The sequence below is a fragment of the Leguminivora glycinivorella genome, chromosome 1, assembly GCF_023078275.1.
Source record: "Leguminivora glycinivorella isolate SPB_JAAS2020 chromosome 1, LegGlyc_1.1, whole genome shotgun sequence".
Lineage (NCBI taxonomy): Eukaryota > Metazoa > Arthropoda > Insecta > Lepidoptera > Tortricidae > Leguminivora > Leguminivora glycinivorella.
Window position 1 is genome coordinate 13,070,932 of NC_062971.1, and position 14,101 is coordinate 13,085,032.

Sequence of the window (14,101 nt, forward strand, 5' to 3'; positions counted from 1 at the left end):
ATCTCACCAGAAACTGCAAAACTAAACGTAGGAGATCATGTTAGAATCACTAAATACAAACATATATTTCAAAAAGGTTACGAAAGTAATTGGAGTGATGAAATATTTATAATTAATTCAATTATTAAAAGATCTCCTCGGATTGTTTATACACTAAGGGATTTGGAAGGCGAACGCATAATTGGGACGTTTTATTCAAAAGAAATACAAAAAGTAACTTACCTCCTCCAACGAGTATAAAATTGATAAAATATTACGTTCACGTCGAGTTGCTGGCAGAAAGGAAATACTAGTGAAGTGGCAAGGTTATCCTAATAAATTTAATTCTTGGATACCTGAATCAAGCTTAAAGAAAATATGAGTGATAATAGCTTTTATTTAACTTTGTTAAGTAATAGTTCATCCGATTATTACACAGATAATACGACTGCACATTTTTTAACAAAATTACCAAAGACCATTAAATTGGATGGAGAATGGGTAGTTGGTTTGGTGGAATTTCAATACCCTTGTTCTATGTATAATGTACAAGAGCATGAAAACATAATTTATATAAAGAAAAAAGTGTTTTCGCCTGCTGACAAGACTTCAAAAATTGTGGATATAAAAGCTCATATACCAGCCACTACTTACGATAATATAGATCACTTTCTTCAAGCGTTTAATGAAAACCCTCAGTTAAAAAATAATGTTAAATTTCGTTATGATGAACTAACAAAAATGATAGGAGTAACAACATCAAATAAAGATATCACTTCTATCATAACAACTCCAATACTAAGTCTTCAAATGGGTTTTAAACCAAGAACAAATTTGAAACAAATCACATTGGGAAAAAACCCAGCAAATTTATATTTAGGTTTACCATCTCAAATATTTGTTTATACAGATATCATTCATCCACAAGTAGTTGGAGATGTTATAACATCGTTACTTAGAATAATACCTTTAGATCCAACTAAGTTCATTTATGGAGCTTATAAAACACATATTTTCTCACCTGCTCACTATGTACCAGTTTTACGAAGAGAGTTTGATACAATTGAAATAGATATAAGAACAACAACCGGTGTCAGAGTACCATTTCAATTTGGGTCTTCTTGCGTGAAACTACACTTTCAACGTGTAAAATGATGTATAACAGATCATCAACCTCTTGTCCTTACGAACATTATTATTCACACCAAGCCGGCTCTGGTGTAGGAATTGTCTATAAGGGAGTTCCATATCAAAGAGGACATGGTATAGGCAGTTTTTTGGGAGGACTATTTAGATCCGTACTCCCTTTATTATCTAGTGGTTTAAGAACCATTGGAAAAGAAACTTTAGGAGCAGGAGTTGGACTCTTATCTGATATGGTAAATGCTCGCCCTATAGACAGTTCCATACGATCACGATTCAAGGAAGCAAGTGCAAACCTGAAAAGAAAGGCCGATGAAAAAATTGATTCCCTTATGTCAGGATCTGGGTATAAAATGTCCAATAAAAGAAGGGAACCGCTCATTGCTCTAAAAGCATCGCGACGAAGAGGAAGTAAAAAAAATAAAAAAGATATAAATAACGATATATTTTCAAACTAAATAATGTCATTTTTACATAATCATTCATGTGAGTGTGCGAAATCTGAATTAGATATATTTGCCCTTCCATCAACTCAAACAAGCATTGAAAGCGGACAGTGGATTCATTATAAACCAATTTCATCTTTAAGCGATGACGGTCCAATCGAATTTCAAGTACCTGGATCAGGTGATGACTACATAGATCTATCACACACAATGATACACATTACTGCTAAAGTGTTGAACCAAGATGGTACTAAATTAAAAGCAGATGCTGCAGTTGGACCCACCAATAACTGGTTACATTCTCTTTTTAATCAACTTGATGTATATTTAAATCAAAAACTCATATCACCACCAAACAATACATATGCCTACCGTGCTTATATGGAAAATCTTCTCAACTACGGACCAGCAGCCAAAACAACTCATCTTACTTGTGGATTGTGGTATGAAGATACGCCGGGCTATATGGATACTGTTGACGTTAACAACAAAGGGTTTAACAAAAGGCTGGAATTCATCAAGGAGAGTAAGGAAGTAGAAATGATTGGTCATTTACATGGTGATATATTTAATCAAGAGAAATTCTTAATAAATGGTGTAGAACTACGTATTAAGTTAGTTCGCTCAAAAGAATCATTCAATCTTATTTGCCACCAAGATAAAAAATTCAAAGTACAAATAATGGATGCCAGCCTCATTGTAAGGAGAACGAGAATCAATCCTAGTGTTTTGTTAGCCCATCAAAAAGTATTAGCCACAACAACTGCGAAGTACCCCATTACGAGGGCAGAAGTTAAGGTTCTCACAATACCAACGGGGGTTCAGGGTAAAACATTAGATAATATATTTCTCGGACAAATTCCTAAAAGATGTATTATTGGATTTGTATCAAATTCAGGTTTTAATGGTAATTTAGCATTAAATCCGTTTAATTTTCAACATTATAATATGAATTCATTTAGTTTGTTCGTAGATGGTCATGAAGTTCCTTCTAAAACATTACAACCTTCATTTAGTTCTGGTACAATAGCAGCAGCATATCACACTCTATTTTCTGGAACTGGTATTCATTTCCATAACGAGGGTAATGGAATAAGCAGAACAGATTTTGGTCAAGGTTATTGTTTATTGTGTTTTGATTTAACTCCTGATTTATCTGCTAATTCAACTTCACACTGGAATCTTGTTAGACATGGTAGCGTTCGGATAGAAGTACGTTTTGATTCCGCTCTAACTAGTACCATTAATTGTATTGTGTATGCAGAATTTGATAATATAATTGAAATAAATAAAAATCGTGATGTATCTGTAGATTACAATAGTTAAGAAACATATAAATACCCCGTTCTCTTTAATTTATTTTATTTGGAATTCACCATTGTTTGCATGATCATCGATAATTTGTATATGTTACTTAACTATGGATACTAAAGAAATTCAATTTTGTATGAGGAAACTAAACCCATTGTTTAATTCAAATGTTTTTGCTGCCAACAAAATACCTATTCGGGTTAATCTACCTACCTTTATTGTCAGTAATTTGGACCCTGATTCAAAACCGGGTTCCCATTGGGTTGCTATACACATTAATGTAAATGGTGTAGGTGAATATTTTGACTCCTTTGGCAGGAAACCTTCCGGTTATCATAAGTCATTTCTAGATAGAAATACGAGACGGTGGTTTTACAATAATAAATCACTTCAAAACCATTTCACTTCTGTTTGTGGTGAATATTGTTTAGTTTATTTGTATTTTAAGTTTCATGGAAAATCTATGAAACATATGCTTAACTTGTTTTCTGATAATTCTTTATGTAATGATCTAGTATTACGAAACATGTTTAAGACCTTTTTTGTGAAATAAATAAAAATACGTGTACTGGTAATAATGATTTTTATTTTGAATTCTCACATAGTAACCTTTATAAAACTACAGACATTTGACACCATTTTATTTCTTATTTATTTTGTTTGGAATGTGAAACAATGCAAAAGAATATCTTACAAGGAAATTTACTTAAATCATAAAAAGGAAAGATAAGAAATGTGAAACACTTTAACACTATCCTACTGCTATCGTTAAAAATTATATTTATCACTGTTTCTTATTATCTATAAAATATTTTACACATGTGTCCTTAGAAGCTAATTGTTTTGTAATATTATATACAATATTTCGCGTATTTTGTAATTCCAAGTCGTCTTCCAACGCAAAATACTTCAGTCTGACGTCCGCGTGCTTCCAGTGTTCCGTGGATGGGATGTTTTTGATTGTTTGCATATCATATATCTCTATTTTAATTAAGTGAGATGAATACGCCCCATCATCTTGTCCAGATGATAAATTAGCCACGCCTTCTGGCGAACTTTTGCTTACATTCGAAGACCGTTTCAAGGTTTTACACTGCTTTTTAGGTCGTTCAAAGAAGCTGTCAATATTATTTCCAGGACGTTTCTTTGCGAGGGCTTGCTTAACTTTGAAACCAGCTGTACCTTCCTCATCGGTTGAATCACCCTGATTTTCCGGGTAGTAATAGTTCTTGAAAGTATTTTCAGAGAACTGAAACAATGAAAGACAATATTTTAAACACTATTAACAATTCTATTAATTAAATACAAAGAACACTAGACGAAACAATATTATAAAAAGGCAATATGGGTTACAGTAATTTAAAAAGAAAAACATACTCACGTCCATTGTTGTATCTGTCTATAAACACTTCACTTTTGAACGCACACTCCACTTCTCTATATACCACACTAGATACAAGGAGCTCTGGTACAGAAGGCTGCCTCTACAGGAATACTTATTCAGCCTCGACTCTCTTTGGCTTTTATACTCGTAATATGGTAGAGAGCAGGGGAACGTACCATAAATCTTGTTTCAACCAGTTCATCTTATACCTGAACGCAAACAATAAACTTTTTGTCATTTTACAATACAATAAACATCTATAATAAAGCAACTAAGTTGTTACAATAATAAATTCAAGTCACAAGAATTACCGGTGCGTTAGTCTAAAACATGTTTACACCAGTTAATGCTCTTTGTTAAATATGAATAGAAAGTATCATGCCTTGACATGTTCGTCGAAGGATCTCTTTACCCAAAACCCGAATTATTCAAATAAGCGGAAACAATAAATATATATTATCTTTAAAAATGCACAAAAGACATTTTTATTCACATAGAATTAGCCTTAAACATGTTTTAACCGGTTCTCAGTTTCTCACGTCGTAACAAGTTTATTGAAAGTATGCATTCTCTTAAACAATACACAAGTCATAAAAAATAATAATAGACATAGGTAAGTAAATTATTCAAAGAAGGTACAATAAATAAAGCAATTAAGCAAAAACGCAACTTCACAAAATTACCGAGGTTTATTCAGATACAAAACATTTGAAATATATGTAAAAAAAAAAGTTTGATAAGATGGGAAATTAACTTTTATTAAGACGTAATCAAAAAATTGACTTATTAATCATATGTACAAATTTGGTAATACAACAAAGAGATGTATGATAGAAATAGGTATAAGATATCATAAATATTCGAGAAAAAGAAAGATACGCTAGATAGGATCGTTAAGTTTAGGTATTTGGATAAACTTAAATGTAACTCAGAAGTTCTTAAGTTAAAACGTAATTATAATACATTTCATAAATACCTACATTTATAGAAATAAAAGTAAAAGTACGTGAAACTCAGTTAGGTTTCATAAAGGTAAGTCTAGACTACTTAGGTTAACTAAGAGTAGGTTTTAATTAAATTTGGTTAGGTTACGAATGGAAAAGTTAGGTATTTTAATTAGGTTAGGTTAGGTTAGAATCGCAATCCATATGATTACAAAGTTATACTAAAAATTAATTATAAAATACCTATCAGTATGAGACACAAGGAAAAGGTGTGCATGACACTGCCAGGTAGCTGGGTAGGGTAACAATGGTCTAGCGCCGAGTCCAGATCGAACAATAGAAAGGGTCGGTAATCCTTTTGTGACCGTCGTGCACAAGGTTTATTGTGTAAAGAACGTATTCTGTAAATACTAGAAGGAGGCTTCTGAGAGCGTCGAGACCCAGCGCAATGAATCTAAATGGGGGGCTATTAGTTTTTTTTTTTTTTTTTTTTTTTTTTTTTTTTTTTTTTTTTTTTTTTTTTTTAGGTTCAGTAAGACCATGGATGGGCGGTGGTGGGGTCCTGGGAGCAGGCCCCAGACCCGGGCTGGTAACGGGGGTACCCTACTACTCAAGAGCTTTAATAAAATAATCTAAGTAAGTATACCTACATGAACTCATGACATAGAAGTAAATATTGGGTTGGTAAGAAAGTAATGATCGATCGATTGAATTCCACATAAAGTTTTTGAGAGAGTTCTAGAATCGTCTATGGTCGAAAGTATATAAAGGGCGAGTCGCACAGTTTCTCGTCAGTCATTCACTAGCTGTCGTCGAGCTAATATAAGGAAGAAAATGGACGAATTAAAAGTGCATGTAAGGCATTGCTTACTATATGAATTTCAGTCTGGCCATTCAGCCGCCGAAGCAGTGCGTAATATATGTCAGCGTGTTGCTCCTGAAGTTGTGTCTGAGGCCACGGCGAAACGATGGTTCCAGCGGTTTCGTAGTGGCGACTTTTCATTATCAGATCAACCTAAGTCTGGTCGACCGGTGAAGATTGATGTAGCCAAATTAAAAACCTTAATTGAAGGAGATCCGAGGCTCACGAGTCGTACTCTTGCTACCGAGTTAGGCTGCTCTCATGTCACCATAGAAACACATTTACACGAGTTGGGAAAAAACTACAAATACAGTGTTTGGATACCGCACGAACTTCATAGACATCAACTAAACCGCCGTGCCGATATCTGCATACAACTTCTGTCTTTTCGCCGCACATTCAACTGGTTGGACCATCTTATCACTGGATATGAAAAATGGGTCTTATATATAAATCACACACGCAAACGTCAGTGGCTAGCTCCAAACGAAAAAGGAATAGAGGCACCAAAAACAGAGCCTCACCCGAAAAAAGTTATGCTGTCCGTTTGGTGGGATATTCATGGTATTATTCACTGGGAATTCCTACGAAGTGGAATGACTGTTACCGCATCAGTATACTGTAATCAGCTTGAAAATTTAAACCAAAAAATCTGTCAGAATCGTCCACAGCATGCTAAAGTTTTTTTCTTACACGACAATGCTCGCCCACACATTGCAAAAGTGACTCGGCTAAAGCTATTGGAGCTAGGTTGGAAAGTGATACCTCATCCACCGTACTCTCCAGACTTGGCACCTACGGATTACGCATTGTTCAGATCGCTAAGCAATGCCTTGAATGAAAAAAAGTTCGATGATCAAGCCCATCTACGACAGTACATAGCTGAGTTTTTTGAATCTAAACCTAAGAACTTCTTCGCCGATGCTATTCATTCTTTACCAGAACGATGGAGATAAGTAGTAGATAACGAAGGCCGTTATATTTTTGATAAATGATTAAAATAATAAATTAAATAAAAATTACAATATTGGTTATGATTCGCTCATTACTTTCTTACCAACCCAATACTTAAAGAAGCATGTTAAGTAATTTTCATCAAAACAAACACTTAGCTTTAATTCTATAGTCATTAATGTAATTGTTATAATTTATGTTATGTCTTGACTATTTCATTTGTTTTTCTTTTCTACAAAATACTTGTTAAGTTGTAAACTATTAAGAGTAATCGTGGTAATATTAGGTACGAGTAAGTACCTGCTACTACGTTTGATCGCGATGTTCACATGCCCTTGAAACAATTAATCAGAACTATTTGGCCCAATTTTTATGTAGTGATTTGGCATAAGTATTGAGCGAGAGCGATTCTCGTGAATTTTTGTGACCAGGGTGGCTAGCCTAATGGCACAATCGCTCACGAAACGCTCACGAAACGAAGCGCTAGTAGATATCTATCTCTATCGCGCTTGCGTATTGGCGCGACAGAGCCAGCGGCGTATCGCTTTCGTTTGGCGTCGGAGAAATGCCATTCGGCTACGGGGCCAGGTGCTACAATTATTTTTGTGTCATCTACTTTTAAAAAAATCCTCAAAACTTAGGCATGTAATATGTGTTGTGTTGAAATAACTTTTATGAAATATTTAGCTTAGGTTTTATATACTTATGTTATTGTTTAGGAGATATGCTTCCCTGTGAAGTAGTTGATACAGTCCAAGCCAGCCTCGTCATGACACACACCGCATCTCGCTTGTGACTTGTTGGCCGCAGTTACTGCACATCACATCACGTAACGGCGATTGCCCCTGTCCAGTAGAGATACAGTCCGGGCCAGCTCTGTCACGACACACACCGCTTTTGCTTGTGACTTGTGGGCCGCAGCTACTGCACATCACATCACGTAACGGCGATTGCCCCTGTCCAGTAGAGATACAGTCCAGGTCAGCCTCGTCACGATACACACCGCCTCTCGCTTGTGACTTGTTGGCCGCAGTTACTGCACATCACATCACGTAACGGCGATTGCCCCTGTCCAGTGGAGATACAGTCCGGGCCAGCTCTGTCACGACACCCACCGGCCCCACCGCTCTCTCTTGTGACTTGTGGGCCGCAGCTACTGCACATCACATCACGTAACGGCGATTGCCCCTGTCCAGTGGAGATACAGTCTGGGCCAGCTCTGTCACGACACACACGCTTCTATTGGCAATGTGTGTCAAGAGGCACTGCAGGCCTAGTCGAAATGACAATCGTTGATTATAGTAGATGATTCTGTCGCGCTAAAATGTAAAATGGAAGAGCGATAGAATAGAAGAGCTAGGATAATGATATTATCGTAAGCGTTTGTGCATTTGGCTACGTACACTGTAGAACTGTGTCACAGTGACGTTATAAATTGTAAGAAATCTCTTACTGCTTGTCATTTTGACATGGTTGTAGAGTGGCTCCAATGTTCCAATGAGGAGGCACACTCAAAGGTACAGATAAAGAATTTCATACGTGAGAGCGAGAAGATGATGTTTTTTCTCCCTCTCACATATGAATGACAGTGACATGCACTAGACACTTGCACAGGCGCCGCCTGGCGGGATAAAATGTCAGTGTGCCTCCTCATTGGTTGACTGTACTAAATACATTTTCAGTAGGTAAGTAGGTATCAAAAGTCGAAATCCGTCGAAGTAAATGCAATATCAAAGCTCTGTCAAAACTTTAATGTTTTGTTATTTAGTATCAGGGCCATAAGAACGGACAAGTCCGAGATCCAACTACACATTCGACCACTTAGTGTCATCATTAACAGTTGTTAAGTATAATTACTCCAATAACATTGCATACCGCGGCGTGACTTGTCGAGAAAAAAACGTGGATTGGATTCTTTTACGTGTCCAAATAATTATGTATGTGGTACTTAATGTCAGAGACATTCTTGATTGAATTTACCTTGTCTAAAAAAATGTTGACTCAGGTTTTGTCTAGTTTTGTAATTAAGTAGTCTTATTCTATTTTATTATAGCAGTACCTGTACAATTTAGTTTTCTAATTGCTAATGAAAGTTATCTATTATTGAAGCCTGCATTAAGGTACATTAATAGCCGCGTGACTAAGTAACTACACGGATATTCAGTATTTATTTAATTAATCTGAACTTATAAGGTTAATAAGGATGCCCAATGTCACCAAATAATCCATGCCTAATACTGAATAACAAAAGCTCCATATCTTTTAATATAAAAATATGCTTCAAGTTCAAGGTTTGCACGGTCATGTTTCTGAAACTCCTGCGCAACAAAACAAAACAACCACAAATTGCGTCGCCTTTTCATCTTTCCCTCTTTGCGGTGGTTTGCGACATGCGGACCAAGTCACACAACACCATAGAAAACCACAAGTTCCTTATCTTGTACCCAGTGAACTACAACTTAAGGATTTCATTTCCATCAACGTATTTCCACATCTACGAAATATAAGTTGGGAATAGTTTTTAGATCTTAAAACCTTAAGCTCTAGAAATGTATGCCTTAACACAATGAACTATAGTTGTCTATTGTTTATTTAAGACTTCAAGAAGGTGTTGAATACCAAATTGAACCAGAAACTGTCACGAAAATATTAGCCAAGGACAAATATGCAATTTTAATATTATTTAAATAATTACTGACATTTCTGCGGGACTGAACTATTAATTTTGCGACATTGACGGCTTTAATAAGCAATTATTATTACCACAAAATAATTATTTTTTTAAACAAAGTCTTCGTTTAAATTGAACTAAATGATTTTTAAATGAAATGTTAATAAGCTACCATTGTAATCATATGACCATTATATGGTGAAATGTTTTTTATATTGATAGGTGGATTTTTACCACAGCTGCGGAGTATAGGGACCTACATCTCTCCATATCAACATAGATAATAAATTTTATTAACTCCATGCAGTACAAAAATCTATACAAGCAAAAATATACCTACCGATCATGCTCAAATTAGTTCACCCAGTACAATGCCTTAGAGGTCTTAGGCACATGACAAAACTGCTCAAGTGCCGCTCTTAGCAATTAAGGTGTTGAAACAAATCGAGATTATGATAATGTAGTGACAGGTTGCTAATCTGTCGCCCACAGGGCCCACACCACACTTGAACCTCCCACAGTCGCCTTCTACGACACCCGCGGGAAGAAAGGGGTGATTTAATTCTTAACCCGCACCGAAATCCGTTAGTCAGATAGAGCCAATACATATGTACCTATGACTAATATTAGCCAGGTAAATCTGACCGCAACCATGTTGTAACTTTGTCAAGGACGCAAGCTAATCACACTCGATACGTGTCAGTCGGTCTGTCATTCCATTCGTCACGCGATGTCCGAACCTACGCGCATGAGATTCTGTCAAATTATAAAACAACAATTGATACTTTATTAAAATTATCTGTTATTTTCGTTCATGCCTGTCAGTTACTATTTTGTGCAATAGTAAATAGAATACAGATTGAGTTAGGACATCCCATGACATTAATAGATAGGTAGGTATTTGTATCCAATATGTATCCAAATGCCTGCAACGGTCTATCAGTTCCTTGACGCCGTCACTTTTTACTTTGGCCATCCGGCGGACTGCTCGCTAATTAGGACCCCTTAATCAAACTTAATTGCAGAAATAAGGAAATAAATCACACTTGATATGTACATATTACCAGTATTGGAAATATATTCTACGCTTACAAATACTTGTAAATACGTCATATGCATTAAGTGCCAGTTTTTGTCAAGAAAAAATCGTTGGAGGCAATGTGAAACTCTCATATCCAAGAATAAAGACCTATGTAGATCCCGCAGTGGCATGTAATACCTACAAAACATTGTAGATTTATTTATAAATGTAAGTACCTAGGCAGTGAGTTGTGTTTTATGCTCTGCCGCCTACTCACCCGGTAAAAGCTCACAAATTTCCTTTTCATTGCACATGGGAAGCTTTAAGCCCTACCCTTGTGTAGCTACATGGATTATTAAACTTTCTACCTATCTTACCCATCAAACGGTAGGTGACATAACCCGACGTGAGACCGTCCCGGAAACGGATTTTGGTGAGAAACCCACGATTCAGCTCCGTCTCTTATCTGCCATCTGTCGTTACTCACGAGCGCATGGTTGGCATATCGTCTTTTGTTTGGTTGGTTTTGTTTTGTCCTGAAATGCTATTAAATCATACACTCGCTTTTGTTTTTGGGAATGAGGTGAAATATTTTAAGTATGACTGCATGCCGTGTTGATCAATAGGTATCAGTATGACTTAAAGGGGTATGAGAATACTAATAATAGTAATAATCCAAGACGAATACAGTGGTTATACATACTAGGTTTTTATATTATATTCGACTTGTACATATTGCTTATCACAATTCGATAGAATATCGAACTAAACATTTTAGAAATTCCTATTAGTCTCGTCTCACATCTAAGAACTAAAAGCTCTACGATTATGACGCTACCCTTGCTTGCTACCCATTAGTGGCTATAGTGGAAATGAAAAAGTTTTCAATAAATCTAAAGTCAAAGCTCAATTGATGCCAACTGGCGTCTTAAATATGGGTTATATTATACAACGATGAAATATTTATCTATATGCTTAGGATACCCTAAAATACCCTTTAGTACAAAAACGTGCATTGTGTAAGTCCAAGGAACACAAGTTACAGCTGACTCTTAATTGTTATCTGTAATTAAGAGTAATTATTGGCCAATGCAAAATGAGGGTACACACAATCACTTCTTAACAAAAAGCGGACAATAGGTATCTGAATACATGCAAAATAGTGGAAAATTTAAAGTAAGAGCAAATAGGGCACGCTCGCGTGTTGATGGAGATTATGGCACAAAATAAGAAACATCTGATCTCATTCCGAGCAAAACATTGTTGCCGAGATGTGTTCCCACATTCTTCGAGTGACGTTCCGACGAAAGTGATGTATCGATAACGCGGAATGGAGCGAATAGAGTTGTCGTAAAATAACAGAGTAGTGCGGAGCTTTTAACAAAAATCTTTTAAAATATGTTAGGTAAGGTGCATTTAGGATTACGACAGATATGCTCGGGTAATTTCGAAAGGGGAATCTTGATATGATGGAAATACCTAATGGTGATTTTTATGCGACTTTCGAAATTAGACGACTTTCGGAATTACCCTAATGCACCTTATTAAAATTATTAATAAATATTTTTCACCACACCAACTGATAAAGGCTTTCTTTGCTATTCGAAAACAGATAGCAAAATTGCATTTTATCCACAAGAGTGCAAAGTAATTTCATACAAATTTTAACTTGATGTCTTAAGCTGGCTGGTAGATTTTACCCATTAATGATGATTTTTAATCATAAATTTATGGAATTGATTTAGTTTGATGTTTTATAGTCACTATTTTGTTCGTGTTGGTGTGGTGAAAAAAATTGTATTTCACTCGGTGGCAAACTTTGTTTAACCTTCGTGCCTTGAAACCCTCGCAACGCTCAAGATTCCACATTTTGAACCACTCGCTACGCTCGCGGTTCCATATTGGAATCTTTCGCTCACTCGGGTATCAATTTTGGCACGTGCGGCTAAACAACAACTTTGCCCCCTTGTAAAACAAGTAACTATTGTACTTTTGTTGGCACCAACCGTTTATTTACCTGTTTAAAGATATCGTATTACGCAATAGGGTACTTAGACTCTTCTTGAAAGGGTAGGTACTTACTTAGAGTGGCGAGTAGTAAATGACTCATATGTAGAGAGAGCCCCATAGAACAAACTTTGAAGCAGACAGATCTTCATTCGATTCCTCTTGTTCCGGCTAAAGTAAACTATTTTTCTTACGTCTGTAAACTTAAATTAAATTTTAATAATAGGGTAATGTTCAATTGTGATATTTGTTTCCCTACATACTTGAAAGATAAGTCCTTACTTCCCATACACGACAAAAGCGATCATTTTTGTATCTCAGTCGAAAGTTTTCAAAGGTCCTGAAAGGAAAGGTCTCGAGATCTTTAAAACTGACTTAAGGAAGAGTGCCGTTGACTAAACAGTATTATTTTAGGATAGGTATATTATATCGATAGAAGCGCATCACTATCCGTGCGCCGGCGTTGACACGGATCCCGCGCGGTCGCGCGTGGTGCTATAATCATTGTTATTATGACATTTTTCTAGTGACGCAAACCTAGTGGTGACGCTTATAGGGCTTTCAACTCAAAACTAATAAAATATTTGACCCTAAGCTTTAAAATCTTACTCAAATTATTCGGAAATGGGAACCGTTTTTAAAAACTTACTAAAGACGAATAGGAAGGTACTTAGGTGAATTCTAAAAATTTTGTATTCCTAAAATTAAGAAGCTTGATTTCTTAATTTTTACCATATTTAATATGGAAAAAGTTTGAATCCGTTGCATTTGTTGCTTCATGTCCTTCAGTTTGTGGTTGAGATTTTGACTCAGATGTGACAGCCCTAGCGGCGCCATTTTGCGGGAAGCTGCGCGCGCGCTTTTTCTACGTCTAATTGGATATTGGATGGAACATTGTTTTGAACGAACTCGAATGTAGGTTGGTCGGTAGCTTTATTACCTTCTAAATGTCTGAGATTTTAGTAAATCTTTTCAATCATTTTTAGTATGTTTTGATATTTTGTTATGAATCTCTAATGTTTTTGTAACTAATAACTGTATATGTACTTTAATAGGTACATCATTCTTAGGTAATACAACGTCTCACTTTCCAATAGGTATTCGCATGAAAATATCACCCGCATAACTACTTCCTAGCTTTACCATCACGTTACTTATGCACTTTGGTTCATTGAATTTGTCACCTCAATCACTAATGTCGTTTTTAAAGCCATGCCACAACTCATAATATAACCGATGACATTTAATTATGACTATTGTTACCTACACAATTATGATGAATTTCCACGTGTAGTCTCATGATACGCGTGTCAAATTTACATAACTTCGAATAGACCACAGCGCGGCACGAGACAAAATTGACAGAACATGAGAACATA